Source organism: Microcaecilia unicolor, chromosome 4 (assembly GCF_901765095.1).
Source record: "Microcaecilia unicolor chromosome 4, aMicUni1.1, whole genome shotgun sequence".
NCBI lineage: Eukaryota > Metazoa > Chordata > Amphibia > Gymnophiona > Siphonopidae > Microcaecilia > Microcaecilia unicolor.
The window spans coordinates 189,176,481-189,195,791 of record NC_044034.1 but is presented as its reverse complement, the minus strand read 5'-3'; the positions used below and the strand labels follow the sequence as shown (position 1 = coordinate 189,195,791).

Below are 19,311 nucleotides of genomic sequence, written 5' to 3'. Positions count from 1 at the left end.
TTAGAGACATTCTAAAACCTGACAAGTTTACAGCCCTTCAGATCTGCAGTTTGACACCTTGTCTTAGGATTTTTTTTTTTATACACATACATTTTTCCACTATATCAAGACAGCAGACTGGGACAAAATGGGAAATACAAAGCTGGCCATTATAGCTCGTCTATAAAAAGGCTGAAAAATACTTCTTACTGCTGGATACTATTACTGTACTTCTGCTTCATTTTTATCAACGTTGAGACTCCCTTTTTATACATTGTGAAGATGAGGCTTCTCCTCCTGCTCTCCAGCAGGCCTCACTGGCCTATGGTTCCTGAGTAGGACTCTGGCCGGTCTCTTCCCAGCACCCTGAACACACCAACCTTCAGGATCCTAGGTCCCTTGTTCACTCAGAGTGACCTTGTTCTTAATATGCAAATTAGATGTAGATTAAGCAGTTCTCAACAACAGCATGTTCATCAGGCAACTTTTCTATTCCAGCCCCATGGGCACACTTCTTCCAGCTTAAACACTTTCACAGGTCTTCCCACTGAGCCTCCCACACACAGACACCTGGGCTCAGTACTAACAGCCCCTCTGGCCTGAACAGGATATTCTTCCCCCCACTCTGAGGGTACAGCTCTGTCCTCCAGCCCCTGGCTGCTAGTTCCCTGTTCTTACTACATAGTTCTATCCAAAACACAGTTCATCAAAAGTCCAGAGTCCAGCCAGTACCTTCAAGGGGGATCTTCTTCCACCAGTTGCCAGGTCTCCAGCTCCTTTCTCTTCTCTTTCCTTTCACAAACTCAGGTAGGTATAAGGAGGTTGATGAGCTTATCCACCCCATTAGGCTCTTCCCCCTAATTCCAGGCAGGACCCAGCCCATAACAACTTACACCTGTTTGTAGCCCAGGCCTCTCCTTGGTCCTAGCAACCTCCACCTCGACATTCCCCAACTGGCTCCCTCTAGTGACTCCTCAGTAATAACATGACCTGGACATTTCCCCCCCATTTTTAGGGGACCAGCGCCCTCTAGTGGCCTACCCAGGATAGGACCGCCCCTTACCCTTCAAGTGTCTTCATCTAACTGACGTGCTTACATGACCCTTTCTAATTCAGATTAGTTTACATTCTGTTTTGATTTTACTTCATGAGCATGCTAGTAATATGTAATTTATCCTTAAAAATCGAGAGTGGTACCGGAAGATTGGAGGGTGGCCAATTTAACGCCAATTTTTAAAAAGGGTTCCAGAGGAGATCTGGGAAATTATAGACCGGTGAGTCTGACGTCGGTGCCGGGCAAGATGGTAGAGACTATTATAAAGAACAAAATTACAGAGCATATTCAAAAGCGTGGATTAATGAGACAAAGTCAACATGGATATTATAGTGAAGGGAAATCTTGCCTCACCAATCTACTACATTTCTTTGAAGGGGTGAACAAACATGTGGATAAAGGTGAGCCGGTTGATATTGTGTATCTGGATTTTCAGAAGGCGTCTGACAAAGTACCTCATGAAAGACTCCAGAGGAAATTGGAGAGTCATGGGATAGGAGGTAGCATTCTACTGTGGATTAAAAACTGGTTAAAAGATAGAAAACAGTAGGGTTAAATGGTCAGTATTCTCAATGGAGAAGGGTAATTAGTGGAGGCTCCCCAGGGGTCTGTGCTGGGAACGCTGCTTTTTAACATATTTATAAATGACCTACAGATGGGGGGTAACTAGTGAGGTAATTAAATTTGCTGATGACACAAAGTTATTCAAAGTCATTAAAACGCGGGATGATCAAGAAAGGGATCTAGGTGTCATAGCTGATGATACATTGAAACTTTCTGCTCAGTGTGCTGCTGCGGCTAAGAAAGCAAATAGAATGTTAAGTATTATTAGGAAAGAAATGGAAAACAAAAATGAGGATGTTATAATGCATTTGTATCACACCATGGTGCGACCACACCTCGTATATTGTGCTCAATTCTGGTCGCTGCATCTCAAAAAAAATATAGTGGAATTAGAAAAGGTGCAGAGAAGGGAGACGAACATGATAAAGGGGATAGGACGACTTCCCTATGAGGAAAGGCTAAAGGGGCTAGGACTCTTCAGCTTGGAGAAAAGGCGGCTGAGGGGAGATATGATAGAGGTCTATAAAATAATGAGTGGAGTGGAACGGGTAGATGTGAAGCGTCTGTTTACGCATTCCAAAAATACTAGGACTAGGGGGCATGCGATGAAGCTACAATGTAGTAAATTTAAAACGAATCGGAGAAAATGTTTCTTCATTCAATGTGTAATCAAACTCTGGAATTCGTTGCCAGAGAATGTGGTAAAGGCGGTTAGCTTAGCGGAGTTTAAAAAGGGTTTGGGCGGCTTCCTAAAGAAAAAGTCCACAGACCATTATTAAATGGACTTGGGGAAAATCCACTATTTCTGGGATAAGCAGTATAGAACGTTTTGTACTTTTTTGGGATCTTGCCAGGTATTTGTGACCTGGATTGGCCACTGTTGGAAACAGGATGCTGGGCTTGATGGACCTTTGGTCTTTCCCAGTATGGCAATACTTATGTACTTACGTACACTGGGTCCCAAAACCTGTTCACACAGATGGGAAAACTTGACTTTACAGGTACTTATTTGTACCTGGGGCAATGGAGGTTTAAGTGACTTGGACAGAGTCACAAAGTGCTGAAGTGGGAAACTAACCCAGTTCCCCAGGATCAAAGCCCGCTGCACTAACCACTAGACTACTCCTCCACAGGTTTATTAGATGACACTCAGCAAACTCATGAAATCACAATCCATATTTTGTGTTCCCATTGCTCCAATGGAATGGGCCCCTTCATTCTTGTAGTGGAATTTCCCAGTGCTCCGGTGCAGGAGGATGGGATGAAGCAAAAAAAAGCACTGTTGCCTCTTGTCTGGAAACCTTCCACCAACACCTTCAGAACTTCTGACAGCATCTTGATATCACGTACTATAGGCACAATTCACATTCAGGGAACCTTCACTCTTGACAAATCTGTTCTGAAAATTAGAGTAAAACAAAACTGGTATTTAAACAAAACTGAATTCTGCTGCAATTTATGAGAGAGGATGAAAAATGGGCACCTAGAAAGGCAAAAACCATTCCTGGAAAGATCTTGTACAGAACACAGAGATGAAATAGAAACCTGAAATTTTTGTTTTCTGGAAGAGAGGTTTTTTCCCTTGGGTGAATACAGCCCCTAATCATTTTATTTCCAAATGAGTTCATTTTTTTTATTAGTTTAGTAAACCAAACCTTTATACCAGTGTAAACCTTTTCCAAAAATGTTACTGTACAAGATCTTTTCAGGAATGGTTTTTGCCTTTCTAGGTGCCCATTTTTCATCCTCTCTCATAAATTGCAACAGAATTCAGTTTTGTTTAAATACCAGTTTAATTGGCCTTAACAATCAATTACTGAATTAGCACTAACTTGGATTTGGAGTATGCAACTGCCTATGCGCTGTGCAATGCTATTCTATAGCGTGGCCAGAGGCGTTCTGAAAACTTGCACATAGTTTTATAGAATAGGGTCAGACACATGCCGAAATGCCATGATTTGGGTGCCAGATTTTACACCAGGTTACAGCTGCTGTAAATACTGACACTTAAATTTAGATGCGGAATTGGCTGTAAGTGCTATTCTTTAAAGAGAACTCATCCCAGAGTGCCCTTTATAGAATACTACTTAGCACCAATTTTTGAGCGCCATTTATAGAATTCCCCCCCCCCTAAATACACAACTGCTCCCTTCTGTTAATACCTAAAACATTTTCAATTCCCTCAAAATTCACAAGAAGTAACAATTCAAAAAAACTACAATTGATGGAAAAAAGGTGGAAGGAAAAAGCCTCAAATGAGCTCCAGGTCATACAATCCCTTTGGAGTTGAAACTTTTCATCATCGGCATAAAATGAAGATACATACTTGTAGCAGGTATTCTCCGAGGACAGCAGGCTGGATATCATCACTGATGGGTCGTCATCCGCGATGGCCCAGGAGACCGGAACTAGTCCAAAAAGAAAGACATTTCTAGAATGCGACGTCATGCAGGGCCCGACGCACTGCACATGTGCAAGCAGCTTCTCTCCTGCGACGCGAGCGTGTCCCCCTCAGTTTCTAAAAAGCAAAAACTATAACAGGAACAACTCCAAAGGGGAGGAGGGTGGGTTGTGATGATATCCAGCCTGCTGTCCTCGGAGAATACCTGCTACAGGTATGTATCTTCATTTTCTCTGAGGACAAGCAGGTTGGATATCATCACTGATGGGGTATCCCTAGCCCCCAGGCTCACTCAAAACAATGAACATTGGTCAATTGGGCCTCGCAATGGCGAGGACATAAGAAACACAACTAAGTGAGAGTGCAGCCTGGAACAGAACAAAAATGGGCCTAGGGGGGTGGAGTTGGATTCTAAACCCCAAACAGATTCTGCAGCACCGACTGCCCAAACCGACTGTCGCGTTGGGTATCCTGCTGAAGGCAGTAGTGAGATGTGAATGTGTGGATTGATGTCCACGTTGCAGCCTTGCAAATTTATTCAATGGAGGCTGACTTTAAGTGAGCCACTGATGCAGCCATGGCTCTAACATTGTGAGCCATGACATGGCCCTCTAGAGTCAGCCCAGCTTGGGCATAAGTGAAGGAAATGCAATCTGCTAGCCAATTAGAGATGGTGCGTTTTCCGATGGCAACTCCCTTCCTGTTGGGGTCGAAAGAAACAAACAATTGGGCGGACTGTCTGTAGGGCTTAGTCCGCTCCACATAAAAGGCCAATGCTCTCTTACAGTCCAAGGTGTGCAACGTGTCCTCACCAGGGCGGGCATGTGGACGGGGAAAAATGTTGGCAAGACAATTGACTGGTTCAGATGGAACTCCGACACCACCTTCGGCAAGAACTTAGGGTGAGTGCGGAGGACTACTCTGTTATGGTGAAACTTGATATAAGGTGCATAAACTACTAGGGCTTGGAGCTCACTAACTCTGCGAGCTGAAGTAACAGCCACCAAGAAAATGACCTTCCAGGTCAAGTACTTCAGATGGCAGGAATTCAGTGGTTCAAAAGGAGGTTTCATCAGCTGGGTGAGAACGATGTTGAGATCCCATGACACTGGTGGAGGTTTGACAGGGGGCTTTGACAAAAGCAAACCTCTCATAAAATGAACTACTAAAGGTTGTCCAGAGATAGGCTGACCTTCTATACGTTGATGCTAAGCACTAATCGCACTAAGATGCACCCTTACTGAGTTGGTCTTGAGACCAGACTCTGATAAGTGTAGAAGGTATTCAAGCAGGGTCCGTGTAGGACAAGAAAAAGGATCTAGGGCCTTGCTGTCACATCAGACGGCAAACCTCCTTCATTTGAAAGAATAACTCTTTCGTGGAATCTTTCCTGGAAGCAAGCAAGACTCGGGAGACACCCTCTGAAAGGCCTAAACAGGCAACTTCTAAGTTCTCAACATCCAGGCCATGAGAGCCAGAGACTGGAGGTTCGGATGTAGAAGCGACCCCTCGTTCTGAGAGATGAGGGTCGGAAAACAGTCCAATCTCCACGGTTCTTCGGAGGACAACTCCAGAAGAAGCGGGAACCAGATCTGATGGGGCTAAAAAGGTGCAATCAGAATCATGGTTCTGTGGTCTTGTCTGAGTTTCAGCAGAGTTTTCCCTACTAGAGGTATGGGAAGATACGCATACAGAAGACCTGTCCCCCAATGCAAGAGAAAAGCATCTGACGTTAGTCTGTCATGGGCCTGAAGTCTGGAACAGAACTGAGGGACCTTGTGATTGATCTGAGTGGTAAAAAGATCTATCGAGGGGGTGCCCCACACTCAGAAGATCTAGCAGACAACGTCCATGTGCAGAGGCCACTCGTGAGGTTGCATTACCCTGCTCAGTCTGTCGGCCAGACCGTTGTTTACACCTGCCAGGTATGTGGCCTGAAGAAACATGCCGTAACGGTGAGCCCAAAGCCACATCTGGACGGCTTCCTCACACAGAGGGCGAGATCCGGTGCCCCCCTGCTTGTTGGTGTATGTCGTGACCTTTACCCGTGAAGCTCTCTCTTCGGCCGTTGCGCGCCTCGTGTCTGCTGGAGGAGGCGCTGGCCGGGAAGGGCGGTCAGACGCTGGGCCTCTCCATCGCTCCAGAAGTGTTCGGTCAGCCGTCTGGGTGGCTCCGGCTCTCCGCACTGCGTCGGTGACTGCGGGGGAACGCCGGCCATCTTTGCAGCGCCGGCGTCCCCGAAGATGGTACTCTCTTCCGGGCGTGGAACCCAGGAATGTTGTGGACACTCCCCTGACGCTTGGATTGGCTAATCGCGGCTGGACGCCGCCTCCTCTTGCTGGCCGGCCAATCCGGGTTCTTGGAAGGTTGCCTGAGGGGAACGCCTCCTGTCAGCTGTTCCCTGTCTTCCTTTGGAGTGGGCTATTTAAGAGCAGCAGCTAGTGGATCTTGTCGCTTCGGCTTCTACCTGTGTGGATTCCTGGGCGCCTGTTTCTCTCATTGTTTGGACTCCTTTGAACCTTTGCTTGGACCTGGACTTTGCTTTTGCTTGCTGCCTGCCTTTGAACCTTTGCTTGGACCTGGACTTTGCCTTTACTTACCGCCTGCCTTTGAACCTTTGCTTGGACCTGGACTTTGCTTTTGCTTGCTGCCTGCCTTTGAACCTTTGCTTGGACCTGGACTGTGTCTTCTGCTTGCCGCCTGCCTTGTACTATTGCCTGGAACTGGACTGTGTCTTTTGCTTGCCACCTGCCTTGTACCATTGCCTGGAACTGGACTGTGTCTTCTGCTTGCCACTTGCCTTGAACCCTTGCCTGATACTGGACCGTGTTTCTTGCTGGCGGCCTGCCTTTGAACTTTGCCTGGGACTGGACTGTATCTTTTGCCCGCTGTCTGTCCCAGTGATCCGGTCTAGATCGGATTGCTGGTGAGCCTGCTTCCTATCCTGAGTTCAGATTGAACCTCCGCTGGAGTTCTCTGCACTGCTTCCTCAGATAAGACCAGGATTGTTCGGCCGCCAAACGCTGTTTGGCACAGGGGCTCACATTCTGGTTGTTGCTGAGCATGACAGTGTAATACATTGCAACCTGATTATCCATCTGAATTAGAATGATTTGGTTAGACAACTGATCTCTGAAAGCCTTTAGAGCGTTCCAGATCGCTCGTAATTCCAGGAGGTTGATCTGAAGATCCCTTTCCTGAAAGGACCAAGCTCCTTGAGTGTGAAGCCCATCTACATGAGCTCCCCATCCCAGAAGGGATGCATCCGTCATCAGCACTTTTTATGGTTGAGGAATTTGGAAATTTCGTCCCAAGGTCAGATTGGTTCGAATGGTCCACTATTGAAGGGAACTGCAAAAATTGGTGGAAAGCTGGATTACATCCTCTAGATCCCCTGTGGCCTGACACTACTGGGAAGCTAGGGTCCATTAAGCTGACCTCATATGTAGGTGTGCCATGGGAATCACATGAACCGTGGAAGCTATGTGCCCTAAGAGCCTCAACATCTGCCGAGCTGTGATCTGTAGAGATGCTCGAGCCGAGGACACCCGGGCCAGAAGACTGTCTGCCCTTGCCTGGGGAAGATAAGCTTGAGACTAGAGAGTTACACGGGAACAGAAATCCAACCCGTCCCCACCCATCCCCATAGGGAATCTAACCCATCCCCGCCCGTCCCCATGGGGAATCTAACCCATCCCCGCCCGTCCCCACGGGGAATCTTACCCGTCCCCGCAAGAATTTAACCTGTCCTCACCCACAAGAATTTAATGGCACATTAAAAAAAAATTCCTGTCAGCTCTCTCAGTCTGTGGGTTTGAGCCGCAGCACTGCAGGCAAGGAAGGAACGGAAGTTGGAACACTCTGGTACATACATATAAGACTTCTCTGATTCACTGGCACTGTGTGCTAAGAGATCACCACATGCACGTGCCAGTAGGTCAGGTGACATCTGATGCTCATGCTTGTGTCAGAGCTGAGGTCTTCACATCAGCCCGGAAGCAGAGAGGATTAATAGAAATAGTAAATGACAGCAGATAAAAACCGGATCAGTCCATCCAGTCTGCCCAAGTCTCAATCATTATCAATTCATGATTAAATCAACAATGAATGTGATATTATATACTTGATTACAGTCTTTCTGTGGTGTTTCTGGGACATAGACCATAGAAGTCCCCCTGGCCCTATCCTTATGTCCCAACTGCTGGAGTTGCCCTCAAAGCCCACTCCAGCCTATTCACCTTCTCATTTGCGGGACACAGACCATAAAAGTCTGTCCAGAATTGTCCTCATGTTCCAGCCACTAAAGTTGCTGTCTAAACCCTTTCCAGCCCATCCAAAACCAGATTGCCATATATGAGACACAGACCATACAGGTCTCCCAGTATCAGCCCTAGTTCATCACAGCCAGAGTCACCATGTAAGTGTCACGCGACACATCCACACATATGCAGCCATTTAAGTTTAGGTTTTTTTATAACTTCCATTTTCTAAATAGAGATCCTCTGTGTTCATCCCACGCCTTTTTGAATTTCGTCACCATTTGTATCTCTACCACCTCCTTAATGGAGGCTTTCCACATCTGTGCTGTTAAAGCAAGGAGGAGGAGGAGACAGCACTCAAAGAACTTGGTACTCAGTAGGTGAGAGGCTGGTGCAAGTGCAGCATACACTTCCACGGGAACCCCACAGGAACTGCTTCCGACCCCCCTGTTCTGCCCTGACCCTGGTTGGAGGGTGGTTTTGCCTGCCACTGCCGCTCCTCGGCAGTGGCCCAAGGGCTCACAAACATAGTTCCAGCTTTGGAAAGCGTGACAGCTTCCTCCACCGATGTCGAGTTGGAATCAACCCGGGTAGCAGCCGGCGCCGGTGGGGAGCTCCTCGCAAGTGATGGCCCAGATGCTGCCTCCACAATCGGTACAAAGGCGCAAACACCCCAGATACCGATGCAGACTGGCGAAGCAAGCCTTCCAGAACTTCTGGTAAAAGGGCTCTGATGCGCTCGTTGAGAGCAGCCATTGGAAAAAGCTGAGGGGCTGGTGCAGGAGTTGGTGCCGAGATCTGAAGGGGCTAGAGAGCCGGTGCCAGGCTGCCAGGTGACTGTCGCGGCGACACCTCTTGTATGAAGGGTGAGCGATCCTCCCGGCATCGACGCTTCTCGGGTGCCGAGGCCCTCGGCTCCCTGTAGCTCCCGTTACCGAGCATAGAAGGAGATCGATGACGGTGCTTCTTAGCCTTTGCTCGACACCCATCATCGAGGCTCCTCAGTACCGACGAGAAGGACGTGGAATCCACACGCCTCCTTGGAGCCGGGTCCGAAAAAGGTTGGTCCCGGGGGACCTGCATATCAGGAGGCCTCGAGACAGGTGGAGACCCACTCGATGCCTCACTGCTCCCAGCTCGGTGCAGTCTTTCGGCAGCCATTACCTGGACTCTCGGTGTCGCTGTTTCCCTCGACGTCAATGCCGCAGACCTCGGTACCGATGTCGATGCCAACATCGAAGGATCGTTTCCCGTGTTGAGCCTCCCGAGCCAATTGGGTCCACCTGTTCATTAATTTACATAACTTACAGTTAGCTGGAAGATGGTCGGGCCCAAGGCACTGAAGACACCACGTGTGGGGGTCAGTACCTGCGATGGTCTGGTTACAGCGAGTACAAGGCTTGAAGCCGCTGGGAGTCTTTGATGACATGGGCAGAAAAAGAGCACCGGCTAAATCAAATGGCTCGATGGCGCCAAAAAAGAGGCACAGAAAAAAAGGGAAAAGACCCGGCCGAGCAGTCTGAGGACGGCTAAAACGAAAACAAAAGGAAACTTGAAAATTTGAGAAAAACTAAAAAATAGGGGGAAAACTATACTCTAGTATTGTTTTTTTTTTTTAAACACAGAATGAAAAGAAGATAAGGGGGCGCAAAAAGCGAAAAATACACGGCTGTCCTGAGCTGAAAAACAGAGAGAGACGCGGAAACACAACTCTCTCCCAGCGCGGATCAAAAAGAACTGAGGGGACTCTCTCACGTCGCGGGCAGGAAGCTGCTCACGCATGCGCAGTGTGTCGGGCTCCGCGCAACGTCGCATTCTAGAAAAGTCTTTCTTTTTGAACTAGTTCCGGTCTCCTGGGCCGTCGCGGATGACGACCCATCAGTGATGATATACAGCCTGCTTGTCCTCCGACAATTCAATTGTCAATGTTTTCAAAACTCATAGCAAGTCACACTTACCTTGTAAAGTTCTACTCCTCTGGTGATTTTGTTAAGAGCCGTTTTCAAGTTTCACTTAGGCATATCAGATATGCCTAAGTGAAACTTGAAGACAGCGTAAGCTAACCAATAAATCAGATGTCCAGAGATTGATTGTAGCCAAATTTATTTGGTAACAAGATACATATAGATTCGACATGGACTGTGTTTCAGCAAAGGAAATGCCTGCCTCAGGAGGCAATGTATCTAAAAATGTACAAAAATATAAAATTACAAATAATGAAACAATAAAAAAGATGTGTGTGTGTATAAACCACCTGGAAGAAATAAGTGGTAGGAAAATACCTTGAAAGGTGGTTAACTGAGGTGGCAAAAAAATAATCCAGTAAGACCAGCAAGCACCCACACAGAGTGAATAAAAATATATTGCACTGGACCTGCAAGTAATTATTTAAATGAATACACTCTGTCCAACACTTAAAAATGAATGAAAAGATTATAGAGAGAAAGAGATGTGAAAAAAACACAGATGTGGAAAAAAAATAAAAACACCAAAGTGTACTGACAGACCTGTTGTTGGCACCTGTGTATTTCAATCCTTATAAAAGCAAATACATCGTACACCGAAAGAATGGACCATAAGCCAATGCACAATATACAGAAGAAACAGCAACTAAATATAAGGAAAAACGTGGGTACAGAGCACACGTGATTCAAGAAAAAATGGTTCCAGAGGAGATCCGGGAAATTATAGACTGGTGAGTCTGACGTTGGTGCCAGGCAAAATGGTAGAGACTATTATAAGAACAAAATTAAAGAGCATATTGAAAAGCATGGATTAATGAGACAAAGTCAACATGGATTTAGTGAAGGGAAATCTTGCCTCACCAATCTACTACATTTCTTTGAAGGGGTGAAGAAACATGTGGATAAAGAGGAGCCGGTTGATATTGTGTATTTGGATTTTTAGAAGGCGTTTGACAAAGTACCTCATGAAAGACTCCACAGGAAATTGGAGAGTCATGGGATAGGAGGTAGTGTTCTATTGTGGATTAAAAACTGGTTAAAAGATAGAAAACAGACAGTGGGGTTAAATGGTCATTATTCTCAATGAAGAAGGGTAGTTAGTGGGGTTCCCCAGGGGTCTGTTCTGGGACCGCTGCTTTTTAACATAGTAACATAGTAGATGATGGCAGAAAAAGACCTGCACGGTCCATCCAGTCTGCCTAACAAGATGAACTCATGTGTATACCTTACCTTGATTTGTACCTGTCTTTTTCAGGGCACAGACCGTATAATTCTGCCCAGCACTATTCCCCGCCTCCCAACCACCAGTCCTGCCTCCTACCACCGGATCTGGCACAGACCGTATAAGTCTGCCCACCACTATCTTCGCCTCCTAACCACAAACCCCTCTCCCCCCCACCGGCTCCGCCACCCAATTTCGGCTAAGCTTCTGAGGATCCATTCCTTCTGCACAGGATTCCTTTATGTATATCCCACGCATGTTTGAATTCCGGTACAGATGTCCTCTCCACCACCTCCCGCGGGAGGCCATTCCAAGTATCCACCACTCTCTCCGTGAAAAAATACTTCCTGACATCTTTTTTGAGTCTGCCCCCCTTCAATCTCATTTCATGTCCTCTCGTTCTACCACCTTCCCCTCTCCGGAAAAGATTTGTTTGCGGATTAATACCTTTCAAATATTTGAATGTCTGTATCATATCACCCCTGTTCCTCCTTTCCTCCAGGGTATACATGTTCAGGTCAGCAAGTCTTTCCTCATACGTCTTGGAACGCAAATCTCATACCATTCTCGTAGCTTTTCTTTGCACCGCTTCATTTTTTTTTAACATCCTTAGCAAGGTACGGCCTCCAAAACTGAACACAATACTCCAGGTGGGGCCTCACCAATGACTTATACAGGGGCATCAACACTTCCTTTCTTCTGCTGGTCACACCTCTCTCTATACAGCCTAGCAACCTTCTCGCTACGGCCACCGCCTTGTCACACTGTTTCATCGCCTTCAGATCCTTTGATACTATCACCCCAAGATCCCTCTCCCCCTTAGTACATATCAGACTCTCACCGCCTAATACATAAGTCTCTCGTGGGTTTCTACTCCCTAGGTGCATCACTTTGCATTTCTTCGCATTGAATTTTAACTGCCAAACCTTAGACCATTCTTCTAGCTTCCGCAGATCTTTTTTCATGTTTTCCACTCCCTCCCGGGTGTCCACTCTGTTACAAATCTTAGTATCATCCGCAAATAGGCAAACTTTACCTTCTAACCCTTCGGCAATGTCACTCACAAATATATTGAACAGAATCGGCCCCAGCACCGATCCCTGAGGCACTCCACTACTCACCTTTCCCTCCTCCGAGCGAACTCCATTTACCACCACCCTCTGTCGTCTGTCCGTCAACCAGCTCCTAATCCAGTTCACCACTTCGGGACCTATCTTCAGCCCATCGAGTTTATTTAAGCGCCTCCTGTGGGGCACCGTATCAAAAGCTTTGCTAAAATCTAAGTAGATTACGTCTATAGCATGTCGATGATTCAATTCTGCAGTTACCCAGTCAAAGAATTCAATGAGATTCGTTTGGCACGATTTCCCTCTGGTAAAACCATGTTGTCTCGGATCTTGCAACATATTGGTTTCCAGAAAATTCACTATCCTTTCCTTCAGCATCGCTTCCATTACTTTCCTAATAACCGAGGTGAGGCTTACCGGCCTGTAGTTTCCAGCTTCTTCCCTATCGCCACTTTTGTGAAGAGGGACCACATCCGCTGTTCTCCAATCCAAACATATTTATAAATGACCTAGAGATGGGAGTAACTAGTGAGGTAATTAAATTTGCTGATGACACAAAGTTATTCAAAGTTGTTAAATCGCAGGAGGATTGTGAAAAATTACAAGCGGATCTTACGAAACTGGGCGTCTAAATGGCGTTAATGTGAGCAAGTGCAAAGTGATGCATGTGGGAAAGAGGAACCCGAATTATAGCTACGTCATGCAAGGTTCCACGTTAGGAGTCACAGACCAAGAAAGGGATCTAGGTGTCGTCGTTGATGATACGTTGAAACGTTATGCTCAGTGTGCTGCTGCTAAGAAGCAAATAGAATGTTAGGTATTATTAGAAAAGAATGGAAAACAAAAATGAGGATGTTATAATGCCTTTGTATCACTCCATGGTGCGACCGCACCTCGAATACTGTGTTCAATTCTGGTCACCGCATCTCAAAAAAGATATAGTGTAATTAAAAAAGGTGCAGAGAAGGGCGACGAAAATGATAAAGTGGATGGGACGACTTCCCTATGAGGAAAGGCTAATGCGGCTAGGGCTCTTCAGCTTGGAGAAAAGGCGGCTGAGGGGAGATATGATAGAGGTCTATAAAATGAGTGGAGTTGAACGGGTAGATGTGAAGCGTCTGTTCACGCTTTCCAAAAATACTAGGACTAGGGGGCATGCGATGAAGCTACAATGTAGTAAATTTAAAACGAATTGGAGAAAAATTTTCTTCACTCAACGTGTAATTAAACTCTAGAATTCGTTCCCAAAGAATGTGGTAAAGGCGGTTAGCTTAGCGGAGTTTAAAAAACTTTTGGACGGCTTCCTAAAGGAAAAGTCCATAGACCATTATTTCTGGGATAAGCAGTATAAAATGTTTTGTACTTTTTGGGATCTTGCCAGATATTTGTAATCTGGATTGGCCACTGTTGGAAACAGGATGCTGGGCTTGATGGACCTTTGGTCTTTCTCAGTATGGCAATACTTATGTACTTACTAGTAAAAGAGGCCCGTTTCTGGAGCAAATGAAACGGGCTCTAGCAAGGTTTTCCTCCCCAACACCCCCCATTCTCCCTTCCTCCCTACCTACCCCTTCATCATTCTGACGCCATTGCTTCGCACCTCCTGAACGCACCGTACGCTATTGCTCCGCCCTCGACGTCATCACGTTTGACGCGAGGGCGGGGCCCTGAGACTTGGCGATTTCGGTGGCTTCACCACCACGAACCCTTCGGAGGTGCATATACAAAACCAGAAATGCATATAAAGAGTAGTGCATATAAAAGGAAAAAGAAAAAGTGTGCCAATACACCAAAAAACATCAAAAAGAACTACAGAAACAATAAAGTACAGCCAACGTGTAATCAAATCTTTGTAGAGAGCAAACACGAATAAACGCACAAAAAAAAAAAGATTAAAGCCATGCCCAGGAAGGAAATGTACCAAAAATGTATGGTAGAGAATGGTGTTGTGAATGTGGACATAGATAAATGTAAAACTTAAGTCAGGCAAAAAGAGGTACAGGATACATTTGGAAGTAAATATGTACAGATACACTAAACCAAATAAAAAGTGCTAAGCGATGTAACAACTAGCACTGCAGCCAGAGACATAAAATAAGAAGCCTAAACCATAATGAAGTTTCTCGCATACAAGGATCGCACCAAAATAATAATAAAAAGCAGCCCTTCACAGACGCTACCAGTGCAAACAAACAACAACCAACCATTCCGTTGCCGCCCCCTCTGATAGAACTTCTTTCTTTCGTTTCTCTGCCGGGTTGATTTCACCCCCTCTGATGCAACTTCCTGTTTCCGGCTGGGAACGGGAAGGACGACACGGCGGTAGCCTGCAGGGAAAGGTTTCGCGTCTGCTGCAGGCGAGGTGACCAGTGTGAGTTGCTGCTGCTATCCAAGAGCTTAAAGACGAATTTGCAGGTAGGATGGAGGGGTTGAGAATGTGGGAGATGCTGAACTGCGGGTGGAAGAAGGGGAGAGGAGGGGAAGAAGGGGAGAGGAGGGATAGATGCCTATCGCGGACGCTAGGAGAGATACGGGACCAGGAGAGTGAAAGAGATGGGGTAACTGCCGGGCGGTGCGGGGGTGGGGTTGATTATAAGAATGGTGTTCGGTGTGTCTGAGGGCAGCCAGTATGTGTGACTTGGTAAGCCGGAGAGTGGCCGTTGATGTTGGGGACGGGTTTTTCCTTTTCGTCAGTATTTTTGCTCCATGCAGTTTTCAGGGCATGAGAGTCCGAGGAAGGCAACTGCTTCTACATTAGGTTTGTACTTTGAACTGAGGGAGCTGAGTTAAAATCGGAAGGAAAATGAGACGTACAAAAGCTTCAGGACTGTACGTGATGGTCGTAGGCTCACTGAAATCCAGTCTCAAAGCTTTTTGTAATGTGCTTTTTGTGATAACATTACCACAACCTTTTCCTTTTTTTTTTTTTTTTTTTTAAGTAGTGTTTTGGTTTAGTGTTAACACTTATCACAAACTAAAGTCTGCAAATCCCAAAAACATTTGTCCAGTGAGGATTGTACTATATGCTAAACATAAAAATACACAAAAATTAAGCAGGCTAGGCTAACAGGTTTTTTTTTTTACCCTTCCACGGATTGCTAGGTAATCTGTCTCTAGCATTATGTAATATGCATTTAGAGGGTTTGTAAAATATTTTTTTATTAATAAAAATAATTTTCCATAGTAACTGATTTTTCTTTGAGCAAGTGACTGGATACTAATTTTCCAGAAGTAATGGCTATCGCATCTATTTGATGGTATTCTGTATTATGGTTGGAGCAGTACATAAGAATAGCCATACTGGGTCAGACCAATAGTCCATGTAACCCAGTATCCTATTTCCAACAGTAGTCAATTCAGGTCACAAGTAATGCGTTCCATAGTTATGTGCTTATGTACGAGAGGACATGAAATGAGATTGAAGGGGGGCAGACTCAAGAAAAATGTCAGGAATTATTTTTTCATGGAGAGAGTGGTGGATACTTGGAATGCCCTCTCACGGGAGGTGGTGGAGATGAAAATGGTAATGAAATTCAAAAATGCGTGGGATAAACATAAAGGAATCCTGTTTGGATGGAATGGATCCTCAGAACCTTAGCCGAGATTGGGTGGCAGAGCCGGTGGGGGGAGGCGGGGCTGGTGGTTGGGAGGTGGGCCTTATTCTGGGCAGACTTCTACGGTCTGTGCCTCGAAAATGGCAGAAACAAATCAAGGTCAGGTATACACATAAAGTAGCACATAAGAGTTTAAATTGTTGGGCAGACTAGATGGACTGTGCAGGTCTTTTTCTGCCGTCATCTACTATGTTACTATGTAGAAAAACTAGATGCTTAAGTTGTTTTGTATTTAAGTCGTTTGCAGCTTGGGTAGTGCAGATTTAGATAAGGTCGTGTTGATTCGGATGTATTTCTAATTGGTAAGTCGATCAAGTCTGTCATGTAACTCGGGGCTTCTCCGTAGATGATTTTGTGAACCAGAGTGCAGATTTTGAAGGCGATGCGTTCTTTGATTGGGAGCCAGTGTAGTTTTTCGTGGAGGGGTTTTGCGATTTCAAATTGCGTTTTACTAAACATAGGCTTAGCTGCAGTGTTTTGAGCGGTCTGAAGTTTCTTTAAGGTTTGTTCTTTACATCCCACATAAATTCCATTGCAGTAACCTAAGTGGCTTAGTACCATTGATTGTATCAGCTTTCGAAATGTTTCCCTTGGGAAGAATTGCTTCACGTGTTTGAGTTTCCACATTGAGTGGAACATTGTCTTTGTTTCTTGGCTCTCAAGTGTTAAGTTATGGTCTATTGTAACGCTGAGGATTTTCAAGCTGTCTGAGACAGGAAGGGTGTGCTCTGGAATGTTGATAGTTGTGGGGATGTCTGCGCTGCGTTGGGATGAGAGGATGAGAAAGTGTGTTTTTTCTTTATTGAGTTTTAGTTGAAATGCATTTGCCCATGAATCCATGATGATCAGGCCGAGCTTGATTTCATTGGTGATTTCTGTCAGTTTGGTTTTGTAAGGAATGTATATGATGATATCGTCTGCATATATGAAAGGGTTAAGGCCATGGTTGGTTAAGGACTTGGCAAGTGGGGGTCATCATTAAGTTGAATAGGATCGGTGATAGCAGTGATCCTTGCGGTACTCCACAGTCTGCTTTCCACTGTGTTGATATGTTTGAACTTGATTTTACTTGATATGTTCTTGTGGTTAGGAAGCCCTTGATCCGGTTAAGTATGTTTCCACCGATCCCGAACTTATCTAGTACTCTTATTAATATATTATGGTTTACCATGTTGAATGCACTAGACGTCGAATTGGAGAAGGATGTTTTTACCTGTTGCTATTTCCTGCTTGAATTTGGCTAGAAGAGTGAGTAATACTGTTTCCGTGCTGTGGAGGGGGCGAAAGCCTGACTGTGATTTCATGCAATATTGAGAATTTGTTTATGTAATCTGTAAGTTGTTTGCTTACCATGCTTTCCATCAGTTTGACCACCAACGGGTAGATGCTACTGGACGATAGTTAGTGATTTTGTTTGTTTTTTCTTGGTATCTTTTGGTATTGGGGCGAGTACGATACTGCCATTTTCCTTAGGGAAGAGGCCTTGCTGAAGCATGCAATTTAGGTGAGGATGTGAGGTCTTCTATGAAGCGGTCAGGGGCGGATTTCATTAGGTAGCTGGGACAGGTATCTAGTTTACAGTGAGTGTTGGAAAACCTACTAATCGCCTGGGTAACTGTTTCAACGGTAAGGAGGGCGAAGTCTAACCAGGTCCGATCTGCCGGGTATTCTCCAGTGGTTGGGTTCAATTCATTAAGGAAGTTTTCAATGTCGGTGTTGTTCTGAGGTAGCGTGTTGTGTAGGTTTAAAATTTTTTCATTGAAGTACTTTGCAAGTTTATCTGCAGATGAGATGTCTGTATTCATGGTAGTGACCAAGTTGATATCTAGGAGATTGTTCACGAGTTGGTATAATTTCTTCCTGTCTTTGTAATCTGTCCCTATTTTGGTTTTATAGTATGATCTTTTGGCCTGTCTTATTGTTTACTAGTAAAAGAGGCCCATTTCAGAGCAAATGAAACGGGCGGTAGCAAGGTTTTCGTCGCCACCCCCTCCCTGGCCAACCCCTTCGTCGTTCTGCCATTTCTTCGCCCCCAACTTCATGACGTTTGACGTGAGGGCGGGGCCCGGAGCGATCCCCCCCCCGCTTCCCTGCCTCCCTCCCTGCCAACCCCTTTCGTTTTTCTGCCATTGCTCCGCCTTCGAGGGCGGGGCCCGGAGCGATTTTGGTGGCTTCACCACCACGAACCTTCGGACCTTTTTGAAGGAAGTCAGGGCTTGGCTTCACTGACGTCAGTGTCCTCAGAACATTGAGGTTGAGTTTTATTATAGTAGATTTGTATTTTCTTTGTATTTGTTTCCATGTATTGAGTGTATGTTCATCTTTTGTTTTATTCCATGCTTGTTCGAGTTTCCTGGTTTGTGTTTTTAACTTTTTCAGTTAATTGTTGAACCATGGTGTCGAGTTATTCTTGCGTGGGTGGGGTTCTTGTTCGTAAGGGCGCAATTTCATCTAGTATGCTTTTGCATCTTTTGTCCCATTCTATGAGGTAGTATATGGAGTCTGTTTGTGTTGCCCATTCGTTATTGTATATTAGTTGCCAGAATGTTTTCGTGTCTACTTGACCTCTTGTGCTGTAGGACATGTGTTCTAGTATTCGTTGTATACCCTTCTTCCGCCAATGTAGGGATAAGAGTAGTTTGTAGTGGTTGGTCCAGGGTGTCTCTTCCCATTTCATATTTGTTATTGTTAGGTTCTGGTCTGTTGAGAGTTTGTGTGAGATAAGATCAAGTGTGTGCCCTTTGACGTGGGTTGCTTGCATTTGTGGCCATTTGAGATTGCATAAATTCCTTACATTCTCGTGCGTTGATAATTGTGTGAATGGGCTTTGTTCAAACCTCTCAGGGGATGAGTTCAAGATGAGTTGCGTTCAGATAAAGAAGTTATTTTCCTGTCCCTGGAGGGCTTACAATCTGTTTGTTTCTGAGGGAATGGAGGATTAAGGGATCCTTTTACTAAGATGCGCTAAGTGCCTTGTATCCCATAGGTATACAATGGGCCTGTGTGGCATTTAGCAAGTACTAATTGTTAGGGGTCTTTTTACTAAGGTGCGCTAAGTGACTTGCCCAATATTGCAAGGAACAGCAGTGGGATTTGAACCAAGCTTCCCTGGTTTTTTAGCCCATGATTGATCTAGGCTATTTCTCCATTCAAACTCGAATCATAAAACTGTGTATGGCATTCCAGA

General features: G+C 45.4%; 1 protein-coding gene across 1 annotated transcript in view; it reads left to right on the top strand.

The window, feature by feature from the left end:
• The first annotated feature begins 14,828 nt into the window (after positions 1-14,828).
• PIK3C2A (phosphatidylinositol-4-phosphate 3-kinase catalytic subunit type 2 alpha) overlaps positions 14,829-19,311 on the top strand; it is a 564,057-nt gene continuing 559,574 nt past the window's right edge. Inside the window, 1 exon segment of the mRNA XM_030201063.1 lies at positions 14,829-14,925. The gene's annotated coding sequence lies outside the window, so the exon portion shown is untranslated.